The 25,306-nt window shown below is 43.1% G+C and overlaps 1 long non-coding RNA gene across 1 annotated transcript; it reads left to right on the top strand.

Moving 5' to 3' along the window:
• Positions 1-1,325: 1,325 nt before the first annotated feature.
• LOC123000527 (uncharacterized) lies at positions 1,326-17,284 on the top strand. Its single transcript, XR_007191117.2, has 6 exons — positions 1,326-1,365; positions 3,154-3,231; positions 6,902-7,096; positions 11,778-11,850; positions 14,564-14,746; positions 17,151-17,284. It is a non-coding gene; the product is annotated as an uncharacterized LOC123000527 (long non-coding RNA).
• The last annotated feature ends 8,022 nt before the right edge of the window (positions 17,285-25,306 follow it).

Below are 25,306 nucleotides of genomic sequence, written 5' to 3'. Positions count from 1 at the left end.
CTCATGAAGTTTAATCACTTCTAGTGTTTTATTTAAAGTGAGAAATGTGCAATTCTTAATTTCACTTGAGCATCATGAGGCCGTCGTAGGTTTATTAAGTAACCTAATTTTAATATGGTTCTGAATCAGGAAATGGGGAGGCCCGATGGGAGGGAGAGAGATGGAGGAATGGCTGGTTGGTGGAGCAATCAAAATGCATTTTTTAATTAAGTTTGCCATCTTGCATGGGCAGGGTTTGTGGTGCACCAGGACAGTTACAACAGCAGTATGAGGCATCACTGATCACACATCACCAGAACGAATTAAGAGCAATGAACAAGTTTGACATATTCTGAGAATTAACACAATGTGACACAGAGACATGAAGTGAGCACATATTGGAAAAAATGGTGTTGAGACACTTGCAGAATGCTGGGTTGCCACAAAACTTCAGTTTGTAAAAATGTAATATTTGTGAAGTACAATAAAGCAAGGTGCAGTAAAATAAGATATGCCTGTACCACTACCCTTGATTAGCTGCAGATACGTTTCATAGGCGTTCCTGACCCTCCCATAAATAAGCTGCATGTTTACTACCCACAAGGGCATGGATGGCACATGACATTCTCCCTGTCCATTAGGGCTCTCCACTCCACCTCCCCTCAGCTGGAGAGTAGATGGAGGTGCCATTCTCTGGCCTGAATTTTCTGAGCTATCAGACTCTGTCACAGTAATTTCCTGACTTTGAGATGGCAAGTTTGTCCACAAGGATTATGGGGAACTCTCCCAGGGCAACCAGATATGGAGAAGTGAAGGAGGCATGATTGTGATGTAGTTGCAACAAAGTAGACACTCCCTTGATGGACTCTAGAATTGACAAGTCCTCTCAGGGTCCTGAAGTGGGATGAGAGGCGTAGAACCTGGTAACTACGCATCATTCAGTCTTTGAATGCAAGTTGCACCTGGAAGAATTAGTGGGCTTGGATGAACCCATATCATAACCCATAACAAGGGTTAGTCTCATAGCATGATTCAGGGGAGACCTGTTGGCTGGTTAAACTCAGCTGCTGGAGAAGGCATGGTTCAGTCCTAGAGTGGGGCATTATGGCAGGGCACCACTACATCCATTACAGTCCACCTTGTGCCCAACCTCAGATCCCCAAGCTTCATACAATGAGTCTTGGGAGCAATTCCTCCTGGCTGTGTTTTAGCTTCTTTTCCAGATGGAAACTTGAAAGAGGTCATTTATTGGGATGAAATGCAGATCCTGCTGCTGAAGTTCGGCTCAAGAAGGTAACCAATGGTAATTGTTCTCTGTCTCCACCACCCATTTTAGATTTGCCTCAACTGTGATGAGCACCTGGGCAAGTTGAGGTGCCTTCCCAGGTGGGCTTACCCAGATTCTCATACTTGAGTGTGAACCCAGTCACCGTGTCTTTCTCGGAACTATATTGTTAGATCTATCCACTTACCACCCAAATTAGACAAAGAAGGCATATCAATGGATACCATTCATGTCAGCCAAAAAAATTTCTCTGCTCTATCCTTTTTTTTTTTTTTTAGATTTTATTTATTTGACACAGAGAGAGACAGCCAGGGAGAATGGGAACACAAGCAGGGGGAGTGGGAGGGGAAGAAGCAGGCTCCGAGCAGAGCGGGGAGCCCAGTGCGGGTCTCGATCCCAGGACCCTGCTGAAGGTAGATGTTTAACGACTGAGCCACCCAGGCACCCTCTACTCTATCCTGATGATCAGGCTCAACCGTTCCTGCCAATTTGGTGGTTTCTCTCTTGGTCTGTTGTTCTGTTGTCATAAAGGGTGTCAAGTGATTCAGTGGAGCTGAAACTAAAGTTTATTGGAACTCTTGCTGTGTCTTCTCATGTATGCACTCATGTACAGGAATCTTCACCTCCAACCCATACCCTCAGAGTTGTAGGGAATGAGCACACATATTCCCCAAATGGATCACCAGTTGTGATGAGTAGAGGGACTTCTTCTACATGTGCCCTGTGGTACCAGGAGCCATATAATTTTTTCAGTGCAGGGCATATCACCATTAATTAATTATGCCTTAGGGTGAATATGCATTCTCAAATATGGCTCCCCAAGCAGAAGGTGTGTCTTGGGTTGGTATCTCTGCTGCAATTTCAACTGACTTGGTATTTATATCTTCAAGTCTGTCATTGAATGTGGGATTGCTTGGGATCAGCATGTCACTCTCTGCAGATGAGGTTAACCCTTAAATTGCTGACAGCTTGAAGTTGACCATTGAGCCCTCACAATAGCAGGGGCAAAAAGCATTTCTTTGAAGGGGGATCTGAGTTACCTATGCTGACATACCTATGCTGACATAGGTACCAACTGGGGTGGGTGAGACACAATCACTGTAATACATTAATTGAGGCAAGAAACTAAAGGTTCAACTGATCCTTACTAAAACTCTTGACCAAAGGGCCTGTTTATTTCATGATTTCTACACAGCCCCTGAGAACCTAACCCTGTGTTCTTTTGGGATGCATTAGTAAAAACTGGCTCATAACTCATGAGATTTCTCCTTGACAGGCTACCAGATGTCAGAATTTCCCTTCTGTCAGATCAATTTGCAGAGAGGGCCTCCTTATATGCGTCCATTGTGTAAAATGATTTGATATCTCCACTCCATATTATTCTCCTGTGCAAAATTCCTTGATAGCACATTCTTTTATAATTTTAAACATTACTTTGCAAGTCTTTTACAAGATGTTTTTAGGGAAAGGAATAAAGATCAACCATAGGGGAAGGAAACTTGACTTAGAGAGAAATGACACTTGCCTCTCTAATGTATGTTCCCTGCAGACCCTTGCCCTGTGTTGGTCCAATCCCCAACCTCCCCATCATCTTGCCTAACCATCACACCTTTCAGGAAACACTGAGAATCCTTCAGTCTCTGTAGGGAACACACACAGAGGGCAGAGAGGCAAGTGCTAGTCTTCTTTTCTTTTCTTTTCTAAAGTTCTTTTCTGCCTTCAAGACACAGGGAAGATCAGTTTTGTAAATTGGATTAAAATGCAGAGAAAGAAACTGCATTCCCTAGAGTATAAATCATCTTATACTTACATTAATATTTTGCATTTATTACCATATTTTGGAATTAACCCTATTCTTTTTGTATTGTTTTCATTCTATTCTATTTTAGACTTTCCTACAAGTCACTGAGAAGAAAATATGATTATTTCCCTGGTTCCACTGAAGTGTCACCTTATATATTCTGCTGGTAAGTTTATCATTACACATAGAATCATAGCTGCATAATATGAAACTTTTCTCTTGGTAAATAAATGCTGGCTGACCCAAATCAGTTGGGTATGGTGTATGTGTGTGTGTGTGTGTGTGTGTGTGTGTGTGTGTATTTATTTTGCCACTTCAGTCAATAACCTGCCAACTGATGATATATATCTTTGTGTTGGGTTTTATGCATGGATTGTTATAAAAAAAATAGTGGATTAAAAACAAGACATTTTGAAACCTACAGCAATGGATTTGACTGCTTCCTCTGTGACCATGGAGATCAAGCTCCCTGGACCCACAGTAGCTAGATGCAGCCCCTGTCAACAGAAGATGGGTGATATTGGGAGCAGAGGGTGAGATGGAGTCTGGTGGTTTGTGTCTCACTTTCCCACCTGCCTCTGTCACTGTGGTAATAGTTGCTGTACCACAGAGCACAGTAATACTGGGCCTCATCCTTTGTCTGGGCCCCAGTGATGGTGAGGGCAGCCTTCTGTCCCACAGGGAGCCAGAGAATTGGGCAGGTAACCTTGGGTTTAGGTTGCTGGTGCTACTTATCAGACCCTGGGGTACCTGGTAGGGCTTCTGTTGGACCCAGCTGACATAGTTACTGGTGGTGACGGCCCCAGTACTGGAACCACAGGTGATTGTGACTGTTCCTCAGGAATTGTGGACAGTGAAGTTTCCTGAGTCACCACAACCTGGGAAGTGGCTCCTGAAAACAGGGGAGAGACCAAAGGTCTGGAGGAAGGACTAGGGCATGAAGTTGCAGTGCGGCCTTTCCCACCCCCAATTCCCCAAATCCCCCTAACCTATGCAGTGAGTTAGAAGTGTGAGCAGGAGAAGAAGCCAGACCATGGTGGAGATGCTCCAGTGCTGAGTTTCTCAACACCCCTCAGCTGAGTCAGCCTGCAAAGCTCCCATGATAACTGCTACCACCTGCGGGGGTGGGGCTCTCATGCAGACGTGCTTCCCTCCCAGGAGTCCTCAGCAACAACATGGCCAGGTCACAGCTACTGAGCTGTTGCATGTCAGTGAGACTGTTGGCCTGGAAGACCCATGACCAGCCCTCCTCTCCCACATCTGCCTCCCAACCCCCAATTCGTGTCCTTTGTTGTTGGAAAGATGCACTCCTACAGGTGTTCCCTTTTTCTCCCCCTCTAAATTCTCAGGTCTACCCTTTGTAGTTCTCTGAGAAGGTGACTTTCAGTGCCTGGGGTCTCCATATAGGAACCCGGTGAAAAAATCTGGGGATGTGGTGGCTTAAATGTACCACTGCCTTTCTTTCTTCTTCAGTCCACTTCACACAGCAGCCATGCCTGATGAGTGGGAGAGCCAGGATTTTGGGTGCTGCCGGTGTCTCAGCTTAGGTCCCCCTTAAACCTAGCTACTCTTGTGTATATCTAGACACATAATGTGTCAACTGTCCCATAGAAGTCTCTTCCAGAGCTCAGGAACATTCCAGAAATTACGTTTGAATATTTTATAGTTTCCTATTGCTCCAGGTCTGTAATAGATGACATGGTAATGATCTTATTAGTGCTTGTCAAGTATTCCACCTGATGTTTTTATTATTCTCTTTTTCTCATGACAGATAGCTCTACTAACCCAGAGTCATATGGCTCCAATGGCTGAAGTGTTTGCCTCATACAGAGTGTGGAGAACACTCATTTGTCTCTGATTTTTTAAACCTAGTCTCTTTCTTGGTCACCTGAAAATAGGTCACAGCAATTTCTCCAATTGTGGAATATGTGCTTCCAGAACCAGAATAAGCCTAGTGAAGTGTTGTGATTCCTTTTTGAGGATGAAAATTGTGAGATGTAATACTTTATTTTATATTTTAGAAGTATCCAGCAATGTTCTAGACTAGGGAATCCCTAGGAGACTGGTGGACTCACTGGTGTGATGGGCCCCTGATTCTTTATAGGATGGGTCCCCCATCCTCAGGAACTTTGAGGTCTTACCAAAGACTTTGATGTACTTCCACCTCTTTCTCGTCTTGTTCAAATAAATCAATGTCAGCAATCTAATGCATCATTGTGAGGATCTGTACAACATGTGAATGGTCCAGTTTCTTCTATGAAGAAGAGTAAAAAGAGCTTTGGGGGAACAATTTAAATGTACTATTGTCCACTCTATGTGAGTGTGAACAGCATCTGATACTCTGTATGCCAACTGATAGTTATGGAAAAGTGTGCATTCACCAGATCTATGACTCTCTACTATTTAACTGAAATAGTGTTAATTAATGTGCTCTAGAAACTATACCACATCAGGCAGAACAGCTTCGATTGGGATACTGCTCGTCTGAGGTTATAATTGTCCACCTTCATCTGGCAGGATCCATGTGCTTTGGTGGTTGTTGTTGGCAGTTTTTGTTTAGAAGCCAGATTGATGAATGGATTGCCGGCCTGTTGGGGACTGATACCAATGCATCATTAAGGGTAACCCTAATCTCTGCTATTTTCCCACAATAATAATATTTTGTAAATTTCTATCTTGAAGAATATGGAACAAGACATGGTTCCAGAGGCTTTCTGTTGCCTTCTCAGGTACCCATAGTCTTACTTCTTGGCCTACTTCACCAGGCCAATAAGTAAGTATGGAGATTCTCCTGGCAGTTAAGGGAGTATGTCCCCTGGGTGATTCTATGGACCCAATAGATCTGCTGTAAGCTGAACCTCTAGCAGATGGGATATCCAGTTATCCCCACTGTAATGGAGTGCGTGGTGATGCTCTTGGTTCATGAGTAGGAATGTCACTTGAACCATGTATTCAATAATACTCAAAATATCTGGATAGTTCCTCTTCTCCGAGGTATGGTCCATTAAATGACCCAGAGGTCACTTTGGAGCAGCAGTGGGGGAATCATTAGCAAGTCTGTTGACCAAGTGGTGACTTCCTCACAGAGTTTAAGGCCTAAATTTCAGTTAAAAGCTTCAAGGTGGGCACCTGGATGACTCAGTTGGTTAAGTGGCTGCCTTTGGCTCAGGTCATGATCCCAGGGTCCTGGGATGGATCCCAGCATTGGGCTCACAGCTCAGCAGGGAGTCTGCTTCTCCCTCTCCCTCTGCCTGCCACTCCCCCTGCATGTGTGCTCTCTCTCTCTCATAAAAATAAATAAATAAATAAATAAATAAATAAATAAATAAATAAATAAATAAGATCTTTAAAAAAAAAAGCTTAGGGGCACCTGGATGGCTCAATTCATTAAGCATCTGCCTTCGGCTCAGGTCATGATCCTGGAGTCCTTGGATCAAGTCCCGAGTAGGGCTCCTTGCTCAGCGGGGACTCTGCATCTTCATCTCACCTCTCATACTCTTTCTCTCTCTCTCAAATAAATTAATAAATAAATCTAAAAGTAAAATAAAATAAAATAAATGAAAAATTTAAAAAATCTTCAAGTCATGGAAAATGGCTTGAATCAATAATCTGGGCAATAAAACATATTATTTTATTGGGGTGGCTACACCTTGTCCCTTGTACATCCATTCTTTATCTTTCAGTTGCATAGACTGACAGCATCCTCAGTGGCTACTATCTGCCCTGTAACCTGGAACGCTGCATTCTCTGTGTTAGTCCTCTCTGACTGCTGCTCTTTGCCATAATTTTATCCACCCTCTTCTAATTAGAACATTTTTCTGCCCTCTAATTTTTAGCAAACATAAGATTCCTGTTGCTATCAGAGGGAACAACTCAGTAATGGATTCCTACTATGAGCCCTGGTCAAGCAAGGACTACATGAGTGAGCAACGAGGTCAATGGGAACAGAGGAACCAAGGATGCTGTTTATACTATGAGCACGTCTGTGAAAGGCTCAACATCCTCAAAACTAAAAACCCGTCAGGGAGCAGGTGAGTCGCAACTAGCAAACCTGTCCATGTATTCACTCTCATGATTCCAGAAGTGCCTGAGAAAATATTTTGCAATGCACGCAACATGTGCTGTGGACCAAGACCAGGTAGGGCATGCAGAGACAGGGTTGTCACAGACAGGTACCGATTACCAAAATATCTCAGAAGGTGAAAACTCTCAAAGCAGGATGAGGAGGGGAACAGTGAGTCAGCCAACGGGAGGCACATGGGTCCAGGGGAGATGAGCCATGAGGGTTTGTCTCACTACCCCTGCGGTCACACTGTGGGTAGGTGAAACTGCTCCCACTGCCATGGTGTGTTGAACATTTGGAGTCCTTATCATCTTCTTCCTGGATATTCTGGATGTTCAGGTATCAGACTAGGTCAGAGCTGGACCTGAGAAGCATGGATTATGGAGGGAAAGTCCTAGAAATGACATAGTGGAGGAGAGAGAGGAGGGAAGGGCAGGGGGGCTTCTGTCTGGACAGGAGGCATCTGTCCCTGGGATACATGGACTGGGGTTGTTCTGTAATCCACAGACTTCAGTTCTTTCTGTCAGTTTTTTCTTCAGCTCTTCCCTCTTAGGCCATTCTCCATGAATTAGAAATGCAGAATCTCAGGCCTTTCTCCAGACTCCAAGGAATCCAAACCCAAATTTTATAAGATTCCAGATGGTTCATATTGATGAGGTTGTGGGATATTCGTGAGGTTCAGCGGGGTGGAGTCCAGGGCCCACAACCAAGAAAGAATTCTTGAGATTCTTTTGGTGCAAAATGATGGTTTATTAAAGCACAGGGACAGGACCCGGGGGCAGAAAGAGCTGCTGCCACGGGTTGTGAGGGGTGGCTGATTATCTACTATGGGGTTGGTAAGGAGGTAAGGAAAAAGGGAGGTTTCAAGAAAATACTTTCATATGTTAAAGACGACTCACAGGATACCGGAGGCCTTGCTCTTGTCAAGTTAAAGTTGTTTACCCCTCTAGTAAGGCGTTAACATGAAGATAGTTGGGAACTTCCTGAATTCCTGGAAGTGTCTGTCTATGGCCTGCAGGTTATAAAGACATTTAATTGTATTTACATTCCCTTCTGGAAGCTCGGTTATTGATAGAAATGCTTTGTTCTTGTAAACTGCTAAGACATTGGTAAACTGAGGGAGACTCAAGTCTTGCAGGATTGTGGTGTCTATAGGTTAACTATTTCTTTTTCCTTTAGGGCAGCCAGGAGTGCCTGAGGAATGTCACCTACATCCCATGGTTGGGGGGTGTTGTGGGGTGTCAGTTTCTGCTTCGTCCTCAGCTTGCCTTCTGTTCCCTTGTCAATATGCATGTTAAAGTTTGAGACTGACTGATTTAACACATGTAGAAAGGCCACACTTTGTTTTTGGTGACTGACGGCTTTTCACGTTTCAGTCTGTTCAGTTTTCTAATAAGCCTCTCCAGGACATGAACTCTCTGTTTTACCATTTTGTGCATTTCATGTCCAGAGTAATGTACACAGGGTTTCCCACTGAAGATAGTAGGCATCTCCCTTTTCTCTCTATCTAGATGCATTCTAATACAAGAAGATAATCTTCACAACTTTAAAACGTCAGAGTCCTTAGCACTGGTAATCAATTGGAACCACCTCATGGCTGTTTATATTTTTAATGAAGTTTTTAAAGTACTATTAAGCAGGAATTGTATATTTATAGACTTTTAAACTCAGGATAAATTACTTGTAGTAACCTTCCATGACACTAGCCGTGCTCAAAACATGAGCAAAATTATGAAATGTCATAAAAACTATGATCACAATTGTGTAACAATTAAAAACCCGTTGGGAAGAAAGTGTTCAAATTCAGAAATATATTAACCATTTGATGTTTAGGTTCCTAGTGATGAGGGAACAGAAGGCAAGCTGAGGACAAAGCAGAAGCTGACACCCCGCAACCCCCCCCCCCCCCCCATGTATGCAACATTCCTCGGCACTCCTGGCTGCCCTAAAACGAAGGAAAGGAAAAAAAAAACAAATGATTAACTGACAGAGATCACAATCCTGGGAGGCCTGGGTCTCCCTCAGTTTACACGTGTCCTAGTGATTTACAAGGAAGAAGCTTTCTTATCAATAGACTAACTTCCAGAGACCCGTAATTCAGTTTCCTGAAGCCCTAACATTACCTTCCCTTCCATAAAATTGAGGGAAGCTGAGGCAGAAAGAAATGTAAATAAAACGGAATTTCTTTCTGGACCTGCAGTCCATTAATAAGGGCACGTGATAGGAGGAAAGTAACATTCTCCAGGGAAGCTCCCAACTGTCTTACTATTAACACTTGCTAGAGGGGTCAACAACCTTAACTTGACAATAGCAAGGCCTCTGGTATCCTGTGAGTCTTTAACATGAAAGTATTTTCTCAACCTCCCTTTTTTTCCTCACCTCCCCCAACCCCATGGTATATAACAACCACCTCTCACAACCCGGGGCAGCAGCTCTTTCTGCCCACGGGTCCTGTCCCCGTGCCTTAATAAACGATTTTGCACCAAAGACGCCTCAAGAATTCTTTCTTGGTCGTCGTCTCCGGACTCGACCCCACTGAACCTCACGTATATTCTACGAACTCGTCACTAGGGCTGCCATTAACAAAGTATACAAACTGAGTGGCTTAAGTGAAAAGTTACAGTCTCACAGGTCTGGAGGCTAAAAGCCCCAGATCCATGGGGTGGGGCCATGTTCCCTCTGAAACCTGTAGGGGAATCTTGCCCTGCCTCCCCCTGACTACTAGTGGTTGGAGTGCAATTTTTGGCATTCCCTGGGTGCAGCTGCAAACTGCACACTCTGCCTCCAGCTTCCCACCGGGCCCTCCTTGTCTCCATGTGGCTGTCCTGTTATAAGCACAACACTCATACTGGACTAGGAGGCCACCTTCCTCCAGTATCGCCTCATCTTAACGCATTACATCTCTGACAACCCTATTTTCCGATCAGGACACATTGTTAGGCCCTGAGGGCTACAACTTCAACATATGTTCTTTGGGAAGATGCAATTTATCCCAGAGTATTAAGGAAGAGGAATCCTTCCAAAAATGTGTATAATTTTTAATATTTAAAAGAAGTATAGAATATACTTACATTGCATTAAAATGCAACCTAATAAAATAAACTTTGTTATTTTTTAAAACTATTGGGGGGGTATTTATTTATTTAAGTAATCTCTGTGGGGCTTAAACTCAGACCATAAAATCAAGGGTCCCACCCTCTTCTGACTGAGCCAGCCAAGCGCACCGTGAAACTTTAGAAATACACTAAATGAGGGTTTCCTCTGTTCTTACCTGACAAGGAATATTGAAGATGTTCCTTTTTTCTGGAGGAAATGTGTTTTACCTCAAATTTTAGTTCTGATCCAGGGACATGTGGATCCTTGTCTAATACAAAGTAACTGAAATCTGCTTTTTGTGGACCACTTCCTCCCAAGACTTTCGTATATTTACTCCACTTTAGGACTCAAACAGGGATGGGAAGCAATTCAGACACTTTGTATCTCTGTCTCTCTAAGGATGGTCAACATTTAGGCTGCTCTGCCCGTGAGAGCTCAGGTGTCTGGCCATGCATGCCAACCTCACGTGATCTTATTTGTACCCACACACTGTGAAGCAAAAGTTTATGTCTTCCTTCCTCATCTGGGTCTCTCACTGTGCCTCCCATCGCCGTATTGTAGGAAGCAGTGGTACTCGGCCTCGTCCTCAGGCTGGGCCCCTGTGAGGGTCAGGACAGCTTTGCCCCCAAGGAGGGAGCCTGAGAATCGGGCAGGGGTCCAGGAGGGTTTGCTGTTTGTGTTGAAAATCAATGTCTTGGGGGATTGGCCAGGCTTCTGCTGGAACCAACATGGATAGTGAGCATTGCTGACCGCTCCATAGCTGGAGGCACAGGTGAGACTGACTGTCCCTCCTGGGGACACGGTCAGTGAGGGCTCCTGAGTCACCACAGCCTCAGAACTGGTCCCTGAAATGAAAATAGATGCATGTTAAGAATGTAGAATAAAGGCAGAGGGACCCTTCCAAAGTTTGGCCTCTGAAATCTCCTTGAACCTGGGCACTGGGTGAGGAGGGGGAGGAGGAGGAGAAGAGTCCAGCTCATGGTGTGGACTTCCCAAAGGTCCCCTGGCCTTACAGCTGGTGCTGGTCTCTGGGATGTGTCTTTTATGTCCTCCTGAGCTCCAGGATAAAGGGTGTGTTTCATGGTACATTATGCAAATAGGAGCCCACAAGGCCATTTGATTCTGGGTCCTAGGCCCAGCTTGTAGCTAAAATCCGAAGAGGAGGGCTGGGGCAGTTAAGAACTCTGAGTGTGTCCCCTGGGAGGAAGCAGCTGCTGGTAACTCTCACTCAGGCCGTGAGCACATGTGCAGGGCCCAGTCGGGTGGAACCATTTCAGTTGGTTTCAGGGCTCGCCAGCTCTGAGCAGGTGCACAGCGCCCCCTAGTGACGTCCTCAGGAGAGTAGTCACGGTTCGTGGGAATGACGCAGGCATGCAGCCCATTTGTGCTTTCAAGAAACACACAATAAACAGGTGTTACCTACTCCTGAGTCTCTCCAGAGAGTTTTCTTTTTCAATTTTATCTGTTGTATTTTTAAGGTCTATAATTTCCACTTGGTGTGTTTGGATGACTTCTATTTCAATTGCATATCTCTGTCTTTCCATGTGCTCCAGGAGTGTTTGTAGCTGCTTATCAGATGGATTTTCTGACTGTCGCCTGAAAATCTCTCTCCCATAATTTCAGCATGTGAGTGATGTCAGTGTTGGTGGCAGTCGATTCTCCTTTCTCGTTCAAGGTTTGATTTTCCTGGTTCCTGACCAGACAAGTGATCATTTTTACTGGATCCTGGATATTTTTGGATATTGTACCATGTAATGCTGGTACCCAATTACCTTCCTTCAACCGTCAGGTGATCCTCCCCTTAAGGAGCAGCGGGAGGTCAGGGGTTGTATGTCAGTTTCCCAGGGGAGTGGACCACTCACTCCCAGAGCTCTGCTGTAAGAGTGTCACCTCCTGTGCCCGACGAGGGGGTGGGGGTGTCGTGGGACAAGCTCTGAGCTGGGCTCTGCTGACCCTGGGAGGGATGCCCAGGCCTGAATGGAGGTGCAGAGGATGGATGCTCAGCAAGTCCAGGGCTCTGTGCCCTCCCTGACACCAGGGAGGGGAGGGCTCAACTGCAGGCCAGCTCCCCTGCCTCCCAGCCCCTTATTCAGTGTGTTAATGCCAGGTGGGGGTCCAGGGTCCACTTTTCACTGGCCCCATAGTCACCACCAGGGGTACAGGAGTGCAGACCAGCTCTGCCATATAGCACCCCGTTCAGTATCCCTGCTGAGGGAGGGGCTTCAGCTGAGCTTCCCAGGACTTGCCAGAATGCTAAGTAGCCCACTGGCCCCGCCTTGCCCAGGCTTGGTGATGCTCCTGTGGGACGGAGGCTCAGCTCTCCACTGAGATCACTGCCACTACACAAGGTGGGCAATGGGACACTGCCCTTTTCTGCCAGGAGGGGAGGGACACGAGGTGTCTGCTCAGCACTGCTGAGAGCCCTGCATGAGGGCGCAGTTTGGGGCTTCATTAGTGTGTGCAGGCAGGTGATGGGCAGGTTTGTCAAAAATATTTTGTCTGCTCAGGCCAACTTATATCCAGATCCCCTGACCATGGGGGTTGGCCTTTTTAGAGTTTTGGTGGATTTTATTATTTTTCCCCCCATTCTGGCCCTCTGGGTGATTCTTGGTTGGAGACTCCTGCCGCGTCTTGTCTTACATGTGGGGGAGGTAATAGAAGAAAAGAAACCCAGGGAACTCACTGCTGTGTTTTCCTCAACAGTTGAGGTTTGTAGAATGTCTTCCCTCCACCTTCTGGAGTCTTCCCATATTTGTTTGTATTTCGTCCGGAAATGTTTAGTTGGAAATGAGAGGACCTGGTTGATTGGGAGCATTCCTCTTGTTCGGAACTGGGGATCCTTGTGGTGTCTGCTCTGAATGGTTTCCTCCAGTGCGAGGAAGGTGGAGATCCAGCTTAGCTGCTGCTGTGGAAGTGATTTATCCTGGTCCCCAAGCTATAGAAATAACAGATAGGTAATTTGAACATTATTTTTACATTATTCTTCACAGAATAATAAAAACAAAATGCATTACATGAGCAAGCGTTGGGTGTGAAAAGTTTTACAGGCAGTGCTGGGACCCAGTACAGCATAAATGTTGGGCTTTGATCTCCTAAACATGGAAGAGAAAACAGGATATATTTTTATTCTTTTTTTCCCCACGTGTTTGTGTGTTGAACTTTTTATTCTGTAATAATTTTACATTGACAGAAAAAATGCAAAGATAGTACAAAGATCTCTTATATTCTGATTATTCTTTTTTTTAAAAAGATTTATTTATTTATTTGACATAGAGACAGCCAGCAAGAGAGGGAACACAAGCAGTGGGAGTGGGAGAGGAAGAAGCAGGCTCCCAGCAGAACAGCCTGATGTGGGGCTTGATCCCAGAACGCTGGGATCACGTCCTGAGCTGAAGGCAGACGCTTAACGACTGCGCCACCCAGGCGCCCCTACCCTGATTATTCTAACGATAACATCGTGCATGACCATGGCATATTTATGAAAACAAGAACTGAACAGTGGTCCAATGATATTAAGGAAATTGCAGACTTTATCCAGATTTCACAAGTTTTTGCCACTACTGTCATTCTTTGTTCCGGGATCCAGTCCAAGTAACCACACTGCATTTATTCTTCATGACATACTGAAATCCTCCAATGTGTAAGGTTTTCAATCTTTCTTTGTTTTTCTTGACTTGGGGAGTTTTGCCTAACCGCCCATCCCCAACATCACAACTGAAGGCTCAGGTACCCAGCAAGGCTTCCAGGCCGGCTCTGTGCCTGAATTTCTTCTTTGACTTGGATCCTCACACAGCATCTCACATTCTAGTGCTTTGTCCCTGGACTCAGTGAGCCTCTGCCAGCCCTGAGGACAGGAGCCTGGGAGGGAAGAGAGGGTCTCTGCTCTGACCCCTGAAATGGAAGAGGCCATGCTGTGGAGGACTCTCCCCCTGCTGGGATGGTCCTCAGACTCTGACCAAGAGACCTAAAAAAGTTGGGTTGCTGTTTAAAGAGGAAAAAACAAAACAAAACAAAAACACCAGCTCAACAGGCTCTGATTATTACAACATGGACCACCAGGCAAAATTTTTGTATCATCATGGGGTTTGTGTTGTCTTTTGTTTTTCTTTCTCCAGAGTTCACAAAAGTTGTATAGGAAACTGGGAGGAAGGACATTGTGATGCAGAAGCTACTTCCAAGTACAGTCAGTATGAATTCAGGGTATTTTAAATTGTAAGAGAGTCAGCATCCATGGTCCCGAGCAGGCTCCGGTGTTTGTCCCAGTTCCGCATCTGTGGGTGTCACTGTGACCAGCACCACTGTGCCAGAATGCACAGTAATAATCGGTCTCCTTCTCAAGCTGCAGCCCAAAGATGAGCAGGACCCCTGCATTGGCCGACACATCTTTGGACCCAGAGAAGCAGCTGGGAACCCGGAACCCTGGTATTTATCTGAGTCTGAGTAGAACCTCAGCAGATACTGGGGAGGGCTCCCTGGCTGCTGCCGGAACCAGTATACACTGAAGCCACTGCTCAGGGTGCAGGTGAGTCTGACGGATGATCCCAGAGATACAGAGAGGGAGGACGGCTGGGTCAGCACAGGCTGGGACAGGGAACCTGCAAACACAGACACTATGGATAATGGGGCAGAGGCCAGGGCAAAGCTTCTCAGGATCTAAGCCACAGGGCCAGATACCAACTGGAGGGCTTCCCTGTGTCCCTGAGGTCTGTCCCAATCTGTGCAGTGAGAGAACAAGGAGGACAGGAGTCCAGGCCACAGTGACACACACCCTGGTCCCCACAGTTGGCTGGGCTGACCCAGACCTCCTTTTCTCCTCCACCCTCTTCCACAGGAGGGGCTGTCCCTGCAAATGGGCTCCATCCAGTGACTTCCCAGCCTCTCCCTGATCCCTGGTGCTGGAGCTCAGCTCACACCACACACTGGGGAGGATGGAGGTGGCTTCAGCCCTGGGGAGAGCCCTGGGAGGAAGCACCTGCTGAGACCACACACAGGTCCCTGCTCAGGGGACTCTGCCAGGGCTGAGAGGACACAGCTGCTGCATCCACATCAGGGAGCACAGGATGTGGCCTCCAAGCCCAGGCTCCTTTGCTTGAATGGTCCTCACTACACAGCTGTGTAAGGACCACAGGGCAGTCCCACAGCATCCCCTGCTGGTCACAGTACACACTCACGGAGGCCCTAAGGCCTGAGAGCCCAGCTGGTTTCTGCAGCTCACCAGGTCTGGATCGATATTCACATCAGTGGTCTGATTCATACAAAGTGTGTCCCATAGTGCTGCCCATGAATACTGTTGCATGTTGCACTCTTGGGAGGAGTCCTGGGTTATGGGAGATGCAAACATTTACCTAAATTAAAACTTCAGTTTCTGGCAACCCAGAGAAGATCACTGCTCCCATCATCTTTCTCCATTGGTCTGGGATTTAAAATATGTATGTTTTCAGCCTTGTAATACACCTGTGCACTAATGAATCATTGAACACTACATCAAAAACTAATGATCCAGTGGCTAACTGAACATAAAAAAACCCCACAAACCCCAAAAAACTCCTGTGCACTAAAGCAAGGGATTCCAACTCTCTTATAAATTGAGTTTTATTTTAATTATCTACTTTTCACCTAATTTCATCCTCTTACTAATTTACAAAGTAAAGGAAAAAGAATGAATTGATCAAGTAAAATATCATTTTTTATTTTATAGATCGTGCAGTTGGTGTCTTGTCTAAACATGTTTATACAAACTCTAGATCCGAAGATTCTCTCCTGTTTTCTTCTATATATATATATATATATATAGCTTTATATTCTACGGTTATGTCAATGACTGTTTAGTAAATTTTTTCATAAAGTGAGAATTTTAGGTGAGAGATTCGTTTCCCCCTATGGATAGCCAGTAGTTCTATGGCCATTTCTCCAGGAGGCAATCCTCCCTCCTCTGAAAGACTTTTGCAACTTTGTCAAAAGTACTTGTCCATACTTTCTTGGGTCCATTTCTGGGTTTTCTGTTTTGTTCCATTGACCAGTGTGTCTACCCTCCATCCATACCACTCTATCTTGTTGTAATAGGGGTTGAATTAGACTTTATACAATCTGGGAAGAGTTGATGTCTTTACTATTGAGTCTTCTCATCCATGAACAGAACCCGTCTCTCTATTTTTAAAATCCACTTCGATTATATGTACCAGCATTTCAGCATCCATGGCTCTACATGTTTTATTAAATATGCACCTAAAGATTGCATTGTTGAGTGGTTTTAATGGTATAATTCATTTTAGTTTTCACATGTTTATTGCCAGTGTATACACATCTAAATGATCTTCCTAGGGGCGTCTGGGTGGCTCAGTTGGTTATGCATCTGCCTTCGGCTCAGGTCATGATCCCAGGGTCCTGGGACTGAGCCCTGCATGGGGCTCCCTGCTCAGCGGGGAGTCTGCTTCTCCCTCTGCTTCTGCTGCAGCTCCCCCTGCTTGGGCTCTCTCTCTCTCTCTGACAAATAAATAAATAAATATAAATAAATAAATAAATAAATAAATAAATAAATAAATAAATAAAATCTTAAAAAAAAAAAAGAAAAGCAATCACAACTCAATCAATCCAGGAAAAGCTCTTTACCACCCCTCACCCTCAACAACTGCACACCTGTCTCAGGAACAGGCTATTAATAAAGCTACCTCTTTACCTAAGAAACCTATCTGCATAACAGGGCAACCTTTGTTTTCTAAACATCTCCTTTCACCTTCCTGCTGAGGGTCCTCCTCTCCTTTGTATACCCTGACCCCTGCCCTCCTTAGCTCAGGTTGCCAGATAAGCCTCACGTTGCCCGACTATCTTTGGGAAGTTTGTGTCTGTGTGTATTCCCCATCATTATGAAATTAAATTTGATTTTTTTTCTGTTAATCTGTCCCATGTCATTTTGATTCTTGGTCCAGCTAGAAGGATCTTTGATGACAGAGAAAATACTTCCTCCGTGGCAGTTGGTGTAGTGGGCAGGACACGTCAACTGCTGGACACATTTCACCTGTATGCTACAGCGGAGATCCTGGAACATCTGACGTACAGCCAGTAGAAGGTAAGTCTTCCTACCATGTCGGCTTCCTGGAATCTCTGTCTGTGGAGTCTGATGGAGCGGGAGTGGTGAGAGGATTTTTCCTTTTCTTAATTTAGATTTCCAGGAGGAGGGGCGCCTGGGTGGCTCAGTCATTAAGCATCTGCCTTTCGGCTCAGGGCGTGATCCTGACGTTCTGGGATCGAGCCCCACATCAGGCTCCTCCGCTGGGAGCCTGCTTCTTCCTCTCCCACTCCCCCTGCTGTGTTCCCTCTCTCGCTGGCTGTCTCTCTCTCTGTCAAATAAATAAATAAAATCTTAAAAAAAAAAAAAGATTTCCAGGAGGAAATATTGTGGAATTAGTTCCTTGGGCTTAGTGACAGTTTGGTTGAATTTGCTAGATAACTCTTTGGTTATTGATCCATCTCCTCCCAGAGTTGGTCTTTGTTTTCCTTTGCCTGTGTCTTATGTCATGTGTCCTAAAAAGGCATTTCATGATGCACTGGATGTAATACACAAGTAATGAATCATGGATCTTTACATAAAAAACTTGGGATATACTGTTAAATTGTGTACTCAGATAAAAGGCTTTCATCGATGTACGCTATTCAGACTTTTCAAAAGCATAAATCTTGTTTTTAAAATTTTTTAGTTAAATTCAATTAATTAACATGTAATGTATTATTGGTTCAGAGGTACACGCCCGTGATTCACCAGTCTTATATGATACCCAGTGCTCATTACAACACATGCCGTCCTTAATGTCCATCACCCAGTTATCCCATCCCTCCACCGCTCTCCCCTCTAGCCACCCTGAGTTTGTTTCCTATGATTAAGAATCTCTTATGGTTTGTCTCCCTCTCTGTTTTCATCTTGTTTTATTTTTTTGCTTTCTTCCCCTATGATCTTCTGTTTTGTTTCTTAAATTTCACATATCAGTGTGATCATATGATAAAATTCTTTCTCTGATTGACTTATTTTGCTTAGCATAATGCCCTCTAGTTCCATCCACATCATTGCAAATGGCAAGACTTCATATTTTTGATGGCTGAGCTATACATTATATATACAAACCACAACTTTATCCGTTCATCGGTCGATGGACATCTGGGCTCTTTCCATAGTTTGGCTATTGTGGACATTGCTGCTCTAAACATTGGGGTGCAGACACCCCTTTGGATCATTACATTTGTATCTTGGGGGTAAATATCCAGTAGTGCAATTGCTGGGTCGTAGGGTAGCTCTATTTTCAACTTTTTGAGGAACCTCCTTACTGTTTTCCAGAATGGCTGCACTAGCTTGCATTCCCACCAAAGAGTATAAGAGCATTACCCTTTTTCTGCATCCTTGCCAACATCTGTCATTTCCTGACTTGTTAATTTTAGCCATTCTGCCTGGTGTGAGGTGGTATCTCATTGTGGTTTTGATTTGTATTTCCCTGATGCTGAGTGATGTTGAACATTTTTTCATGTGTCTATTGGCCATTTGTATGTCTTCTTTGGAGAAATGTCTGTTCATGTCTTCTGTCCACTTCTTGATTGGATTATTTGTTTTTGGGGTGTAGAGTTTGATAAGTTCTTTATAGATCTTGGTTACTAGCCCTTTATCTGATATGCCATTTGCAAATATCTTTTCTCATTCTTTTGGTTGTCTTTTAGTTTGTCAATGTTTCCTTTGCTGTGCAAAAGCTTTTTGTCTTGTTGAAGTCCAAAAGTTCATTTTGCCTTTATTTCCCTTGCCTTTGAAGATGTGTCTAGCAAGAAGTTGCTGCGGCTGAGGTCTGAGAGGTTGCTGCCTATGTTCTCCTCTAGGATTTTGATGGATTCCTGCCTCACATCGAGGTCTTTCATCCATTTGGAGTTGATCTTTGTGTATGGTGTGAGAGACTGGTCAAGTTTCATTGTTTTGCATGTAGCTGTCCAATTTACCCAGCTCCATTTATTGAAGAGACTGTCTTTTTTCCACCGGATGTTTTCTCCTGCTTTGTCAAAGATTAGTTGCCCAAAGAGCTGAGGGTCCATTTCTGGGTTCTCTATTCTGTTCCATTGGTCTATGTGTCTGTTTTTGTGCCAGTACCATGCTGTTTTTGTGATCACAGCTTTGTAGTACAGCTCGAAATCCAGCATTGTGATGCCCCCAGCTTTGTTTTTCCTTTTCAACAGTTCCTTGGAGATTCGGGGCCTTTTCTGGTTCCACACAAATTTAAGGACTATTTGTTCCAGTTCCTTGAAAAATGTCATCGGTATTTTGATCGGGATACCATTGAAAGTGTAGATTGCTCTGGGTAGCATGGACATTTTAACTAGGTTAATTCTTCCGATCCACGAGCATGGAATATTGTTCCATCTTTTTGTGTCTTCCTCAATGTCTTTCAAGAGTGATTTATAGTTTCTAGAATATAGGTCCTTTACGTCTCTGGTGAAGTTAATTCCAAGGTAACGTATGGTTTTTGGTGCTTTTGTAAATGGGATGGATTCCCTAATTTCTCTTTCTTCAGTCTCATTATTCATGTATAGAAATGCAACTGATTTCTGAGCATTGATTTTGTGTCCCGCCACATTACTGAATTGCTCTATAACTTCTAATAGTTTGGGAGTGGATTCTTTTGGGTTTTCCATATAGAGTATCATGTCATCTGCGAAGAGAGACAGTTTGACTTCTTCTTTGCTGATTTGGATACCTTTGATCCCTTTTTGTTGTCTGATTGCTGTTGCAAGGACTTCTAGTACTATGTTGAATAATAATGGTGGGAGTGGGCATCCTTGTCGTGTTCCTGATCTTAAGGGAAAGGCTTCCAGCTTTTCCCCATTGAAAATAATATTTGCTGTAGGCTTTTCATAGATAGCTTTCATGATCTTGAGAAATGTACCATCTATTCCTACACTCTGAAGGGTTTTAATCAGGAAAGGATGCTGTATTTTGTCAAATGCTTTTTCTGCAGCTATTGAGAGAATCTCATGATTTTTGAATTATTCTTTCTGGATAACATCTAAGACACTGATAGATTTGCGCATGTTGTACCACCCTTGCATCCCAGGAATGAATCCCACTTGGTCATGATGGATAATCCTTTTAATGTACAGTTGGATTCTATTAGCCAGGATCTTGTTGAGGATTTTGGCGTCCATATTTATTAGGGAAATCGGTCTGTAATTCTCCTTTTTGTTGGGTTCTTTGCCTGGTTTGGGGACAAGGTAATATTGGCCTCATAGAATGAGTTTGGTAGCTTTCCTTCTGTTTCTATTTTTTGAAATAGCTTTAGGATAGAATGTTTGGTAGAATTCCCCAGGAAAACCATCCGGGCCTGGAGTTTTATTTTTTGGAGGATTGTTTATCACTGACTCAATCTCTTCATAATTAATTGACCTGTTTAAAAAATCAGTTTCTTCCTGTTTCAGTCTTGGTAGTTTATGGGTTTCCAGGAAGGCCTCCATCTCTTCCAGATTGCTTAATTTATTGGCATAAAGCTGTTGATAAAAGTTTCTAATAATCCTTCCAATTTCATTGGTGTTGGTTGTGACCTCTCCTTTTTCATTCATAATTTTATTAATTTGGGTCCTTTCTCTATTCTTTTGGATAAGTCTTGCCAGAGGTCTGTCAATTTTATTAATTCTCTCAAAGAACCAGCTTCTAGTTCTGTTCATCTGTTCTAACGTACTCCTGGTTTCTAATTCATTAATTGCTGCTAATCTTGGTCAACTGCTTCCTCGTGAGTGTATTAGGCCTGTCCCTCTGTTGCTGTTCCAGCTTCTTGAGGTGAGAATATAGAAACTGCGTTTTAGATTTTTCTATTCTTTTGAGTGAGGCTTGGATGGCTATGTATTTCTCCCTTAGTACTGCCTTTGCAGTATCCCATAGGTTTTGGACCATTGTGTTTTCATTCTCGTTGGTCTCCATAAATTGTTTAAGTTGATTTTTTATTTCCTGTTTTATCGAATCATTCATGAGCAGGATGGTTCTTAGTCTCCAAGTGTTTGAGTTTCTTCCAAATTTTTCCTTGTGGTTGAGTTCCAATTTCAAAGCATTGTGGTCTGAGAATATGCAGGGGATGATTTCAGTCTTTTGGTATCGGTTGAGACCTGTTTTGTGTCCCAGAACATGGTCTATTCTTGAGAATGTTCCATGGGCATTAGAATAGAATGAGTATTCTTTGGTTCTGGGGTGTAGTGTTCTATATCTATGAGGTCCAACTTTTCGAGTATGGCATTCAAAGCCCTTGTTTCTTTGTTGATTTTCTGCATGGGTGTTCTATTTATTTCTGATAGTAGAGTGTTGAGGTCCCCTACTATTAATGTATTTTTATCTATATGTCTCTTTATTCTGGTTAAGAGTTGGCTTGTGTATCTTGCTGCTCCCCTGTTGGGGGCATATATATTTATAATTGTCATATCCACTTGTTGGATACATCCTTTAAGAATAATATAGTGCCCTTCTGTGTCTCTAACTATAATCTTTAGTTTAAAATCCAATCTGTCTGATATGAGAATTGCTACCCCAGATTTCTTTTGAGGTCCATTGGCGTGAAAGATGGTATTCCATCCCTTTACTTTCAGTCTGGATGTATCTTAAGTTCAAATATTAGTCTCTTGTAGACAGCTAATGTATGGGTCATGTCTTTTAATCCAATCTGCAGCCCTGAGGCATTTTATGGGAGCATTTAGGCCATTTACATTGAGACTGATTATTGAGAGTTATGATTTTAATGATGCCATATTGCCAGTAAAGTCTTTGTTTCTATCATACAGAGTAGATTTTAAACTAAAGACTGTAGTTACACTATATTATTCTTAAAGGATGTATCCAACAATTGGATATGACAATTATAAATATCTATGCCTCCAACAGGAAGCAGCTAGATACATAAGCCACTCTTAAGCAGAATAAAGAGACATATAGATAAAAATATGTTAATAATAGGGGACCTCAACACTCCACTATCAGCAATAGACAGATCACCTAAGCAGAAAATCAACAAAGATATAAGAGCTTTGAATGACATTCTGAAACAGATGGATTTTATAGATGTATACAGAACCCTACACCCCAAAACATCAGAATACTCATTCTTCTCTAATGCACATGGAACTTTCTCCAGAATAGACCATATCCTGGGTCACAAAACAGGTCTCAACCAATACCAAAAGACTGAGGCTATTCTCTGCATATCCCCAACCACAATGCTTTGAAACTGGAACTCAATCACAAGGAAAAATTTGGAAGAAACTCAAACACTTGGTATCTAAGAACCATCCTGCTCAAGAATGATTGGGTAAACCATGAAATTAAAAATCAGTTTAAATAATTTTTGGAGACTAACGAGAATGGAAACACATGGGTCCAAAACCTATGAGAAACTGAAAAGGTGGTCCTAAGGGGAAAATACATAGCCATCCAAGACTCACTCAAAAGGATAGAAAAATCTAAAATGCAGTTTTTGCATAATCACCTCAAGAAGCTGGAGCTGGAACAAAAGAACAGGCCTAACCCATACACAAGAAAGCAGTTGATCAAGATTAGAGCTGACATCAATTAATTAGAAACCAGGAGCACATTAGAGCAGATCAACAGAACTAGAAGTTGGTTCCTTGAAAGAATAAATAAGATCGATAAACCACTGGCAAGACTTATTCAGAAGAATAGAGAAAGCACCCGAATTAATAAAATTATAAATGAAAGGGGAGAGATGACAACCAACACCAATGAAATAGGAAGGATCATTAGAAACTTTTATCAACAGCTTTATGCCAATAAGTTAAACAACCTGGAAGAAATGGATGCCTTCCTGGAAACCAATAAACTACCAACACTAAAATAGGAAGAAAGTGATTATTTAAAGAGACTGATTAATTATGAAGAGATTGAAGCAGTGAGCAAAAACCTCCCCAAAAACAGAGTCCAGGGCATAACAGTTTCCTCGGGGAATTCTACCAAACATTCAAAGAAGAAATAATGCCTATTTTCTTGAAGCTGTTTCAAAAAATAGAAACAGAAAACTACCAAACTCATTCTTGAGGGCAGTTTTACCTTGATCCCCAAACCAGGCAAAGTCCCCATCAAAGAGGAGAATAACAGACCGATATCCTTGATGAATATGGACGCCAAAATTCTCAACAAGATCCTAGCTAATAGGATCCAACAGTACATTAAAAGGATTATCCATCATGACCAAGTGGGATTCATCCTGGGATGCAAGGGTGGTTCAACATTCACAAATCGATCAGTGTGATGGATCATATCAACAGGAAGAGACAAGAACCATATGAGCCTCTCAACTGATGCAGAAAAAGCTTTTGACAAAATACAGCATCCTTTCCTGATTAAAACCCTTCAGAGTATAGGAATAGAGGGTACATTCCTCAATTTCATAAAAACCATCTATGAGAAGCCTATGGTGAATATCATTCTCAAAGGGGAAAAGCTAAAAGCCTTTCCCTTAAGATCAGGAACATGACAAGGATGCCCACTCTCGCCATTATTATTCAACATAGTACTAGAAGTCCTTGCACCAGCAATCAGACAACAAAAAGGGATAAAAGGTATCCAAATTGGCAAAGAGGAAGTCAAAATGTGTTTCTTTGCAGATGACATGATACTCTATATGGAAAACCCAAAAGAATCCACTCCCAAACTACTAGAAGTTATAGAGCAATTCAGTAATGTTGCGGGATATAAAATCGATGCTGAGAAAAGAGTTGCATTTCTATACACGAACAATGATACTGAAGAAAGAGAAATTAGGGAATCCATCCCATTTACAATAGCACCAAATATCATATATTATCTTGGAATTTACTTAACCAGAGATGTAAAGTATCTATATTCTAGAAACTACAAATCACTCTTGAAAGACATTGAAGGAGACACAAAAAGATAGAAAAATATTCCATGCTCATGGATTGCAAGATAAACATAGTTAAATGTCTATGCTACCCAGAGCAATCTGCACTTTCAATGCCATCTTGAACAAAATACCAATGACATTTTTCAAAGAGCTGGAACAAACAGCCCTTAAATTTGTGTTGAACCAGAAAAGGCCCCGAATCACCAAGGAATTGTTGAAAAGGAAAAACAAAGCTGGGGGCATCACATTGCCAGATTTCAAGCTATGCTACAAAGCTGTGATCACCAAGACAGTATGGTACTGGCATAAAAGCAGACACATAGACCAACGGAACAGAATAGAGAACCCAGAAATGGACCCTTAGCTCTTTGGGCAACTAATCTTTGACAAAGCAGGAAAAAACATCCAGTGGAAAAAAGACAGTCTCGTCAACAAATGGTGCTGGGAAAATTGGACAAGTATATGCAAATGAATGAAACTTGACCACTCTCTCACACCATACACAAAGATCAACTCCAAATGGATGAAAGACCTCGATGTGAGGCAGGAATCCATCAAAATTCTAGAGGAGAACATAGGCTGCAACCTCTTTGACATTGTCCAGAGCAACTTTTTTCATGACACATCTCCAAACGCAAGAGAAACAGAAGAAAAATGAACTTGTGGGACTTCATCAAGATAACAAGCTTCTGCACAGCCAAGGAAACAGTCAAAAAAACTAAGAGGCAGCCCACTGAACGGGAGAAAATATTTGCAAATGATGCTACAGGTGAAAGACTGGTATCCAAGATCTACAAAGAACTTCTCAAACTCAATATGTGAGAAACAAATAAACAAATCATAAATGGGCAGAAGATATGAACAGACACTTTTCCAATGATGACATACAAATGGCTAACAGACACATCATAAAATGTTCAAAATCATTAGCCATCAGGGAAATTCAAATCAAAACCACACTAAGATACCACCTTACGCCAGTTAGAATGACAAAAATTGACAAGGCAAGAAACAACAATTGCTGGAGAGGATGTGGAGAAAGGGGATCCCTCCTACATTGTTGGTGGGAATGCAAGTTGGTACAGCCACTCTGGAAAACAGTGTGGAGGTCCCTTAGAAAGTTAAAAATTGAGCTACCCTATGACCTAGCCATTGCACTACTGGGTATTTACCCCAAAGATAGAGATGTAGTGAAGAGA

This window comes from Ursus arctos, unplaced genomic scaffold (genome assembly GCF_023065955.2).
Source record: "Ursus arctos isolate Adak ecotype North America unplaced genomic scaffold, UrsArc2.0 scaffold_39, whole genome shotgun sequence".
NCBI classification, from domain to species: domain Eukaryota; kingdom Metazoa; phylum Chordata; class Mammalia; order Carnivora; family Ursidae; genus Ursus; species Ursus arctos.
Note: the sequence above shows the minus strand (reverse complement) of the source record. Positions and strands in the feature narration are given on the sequence as shown.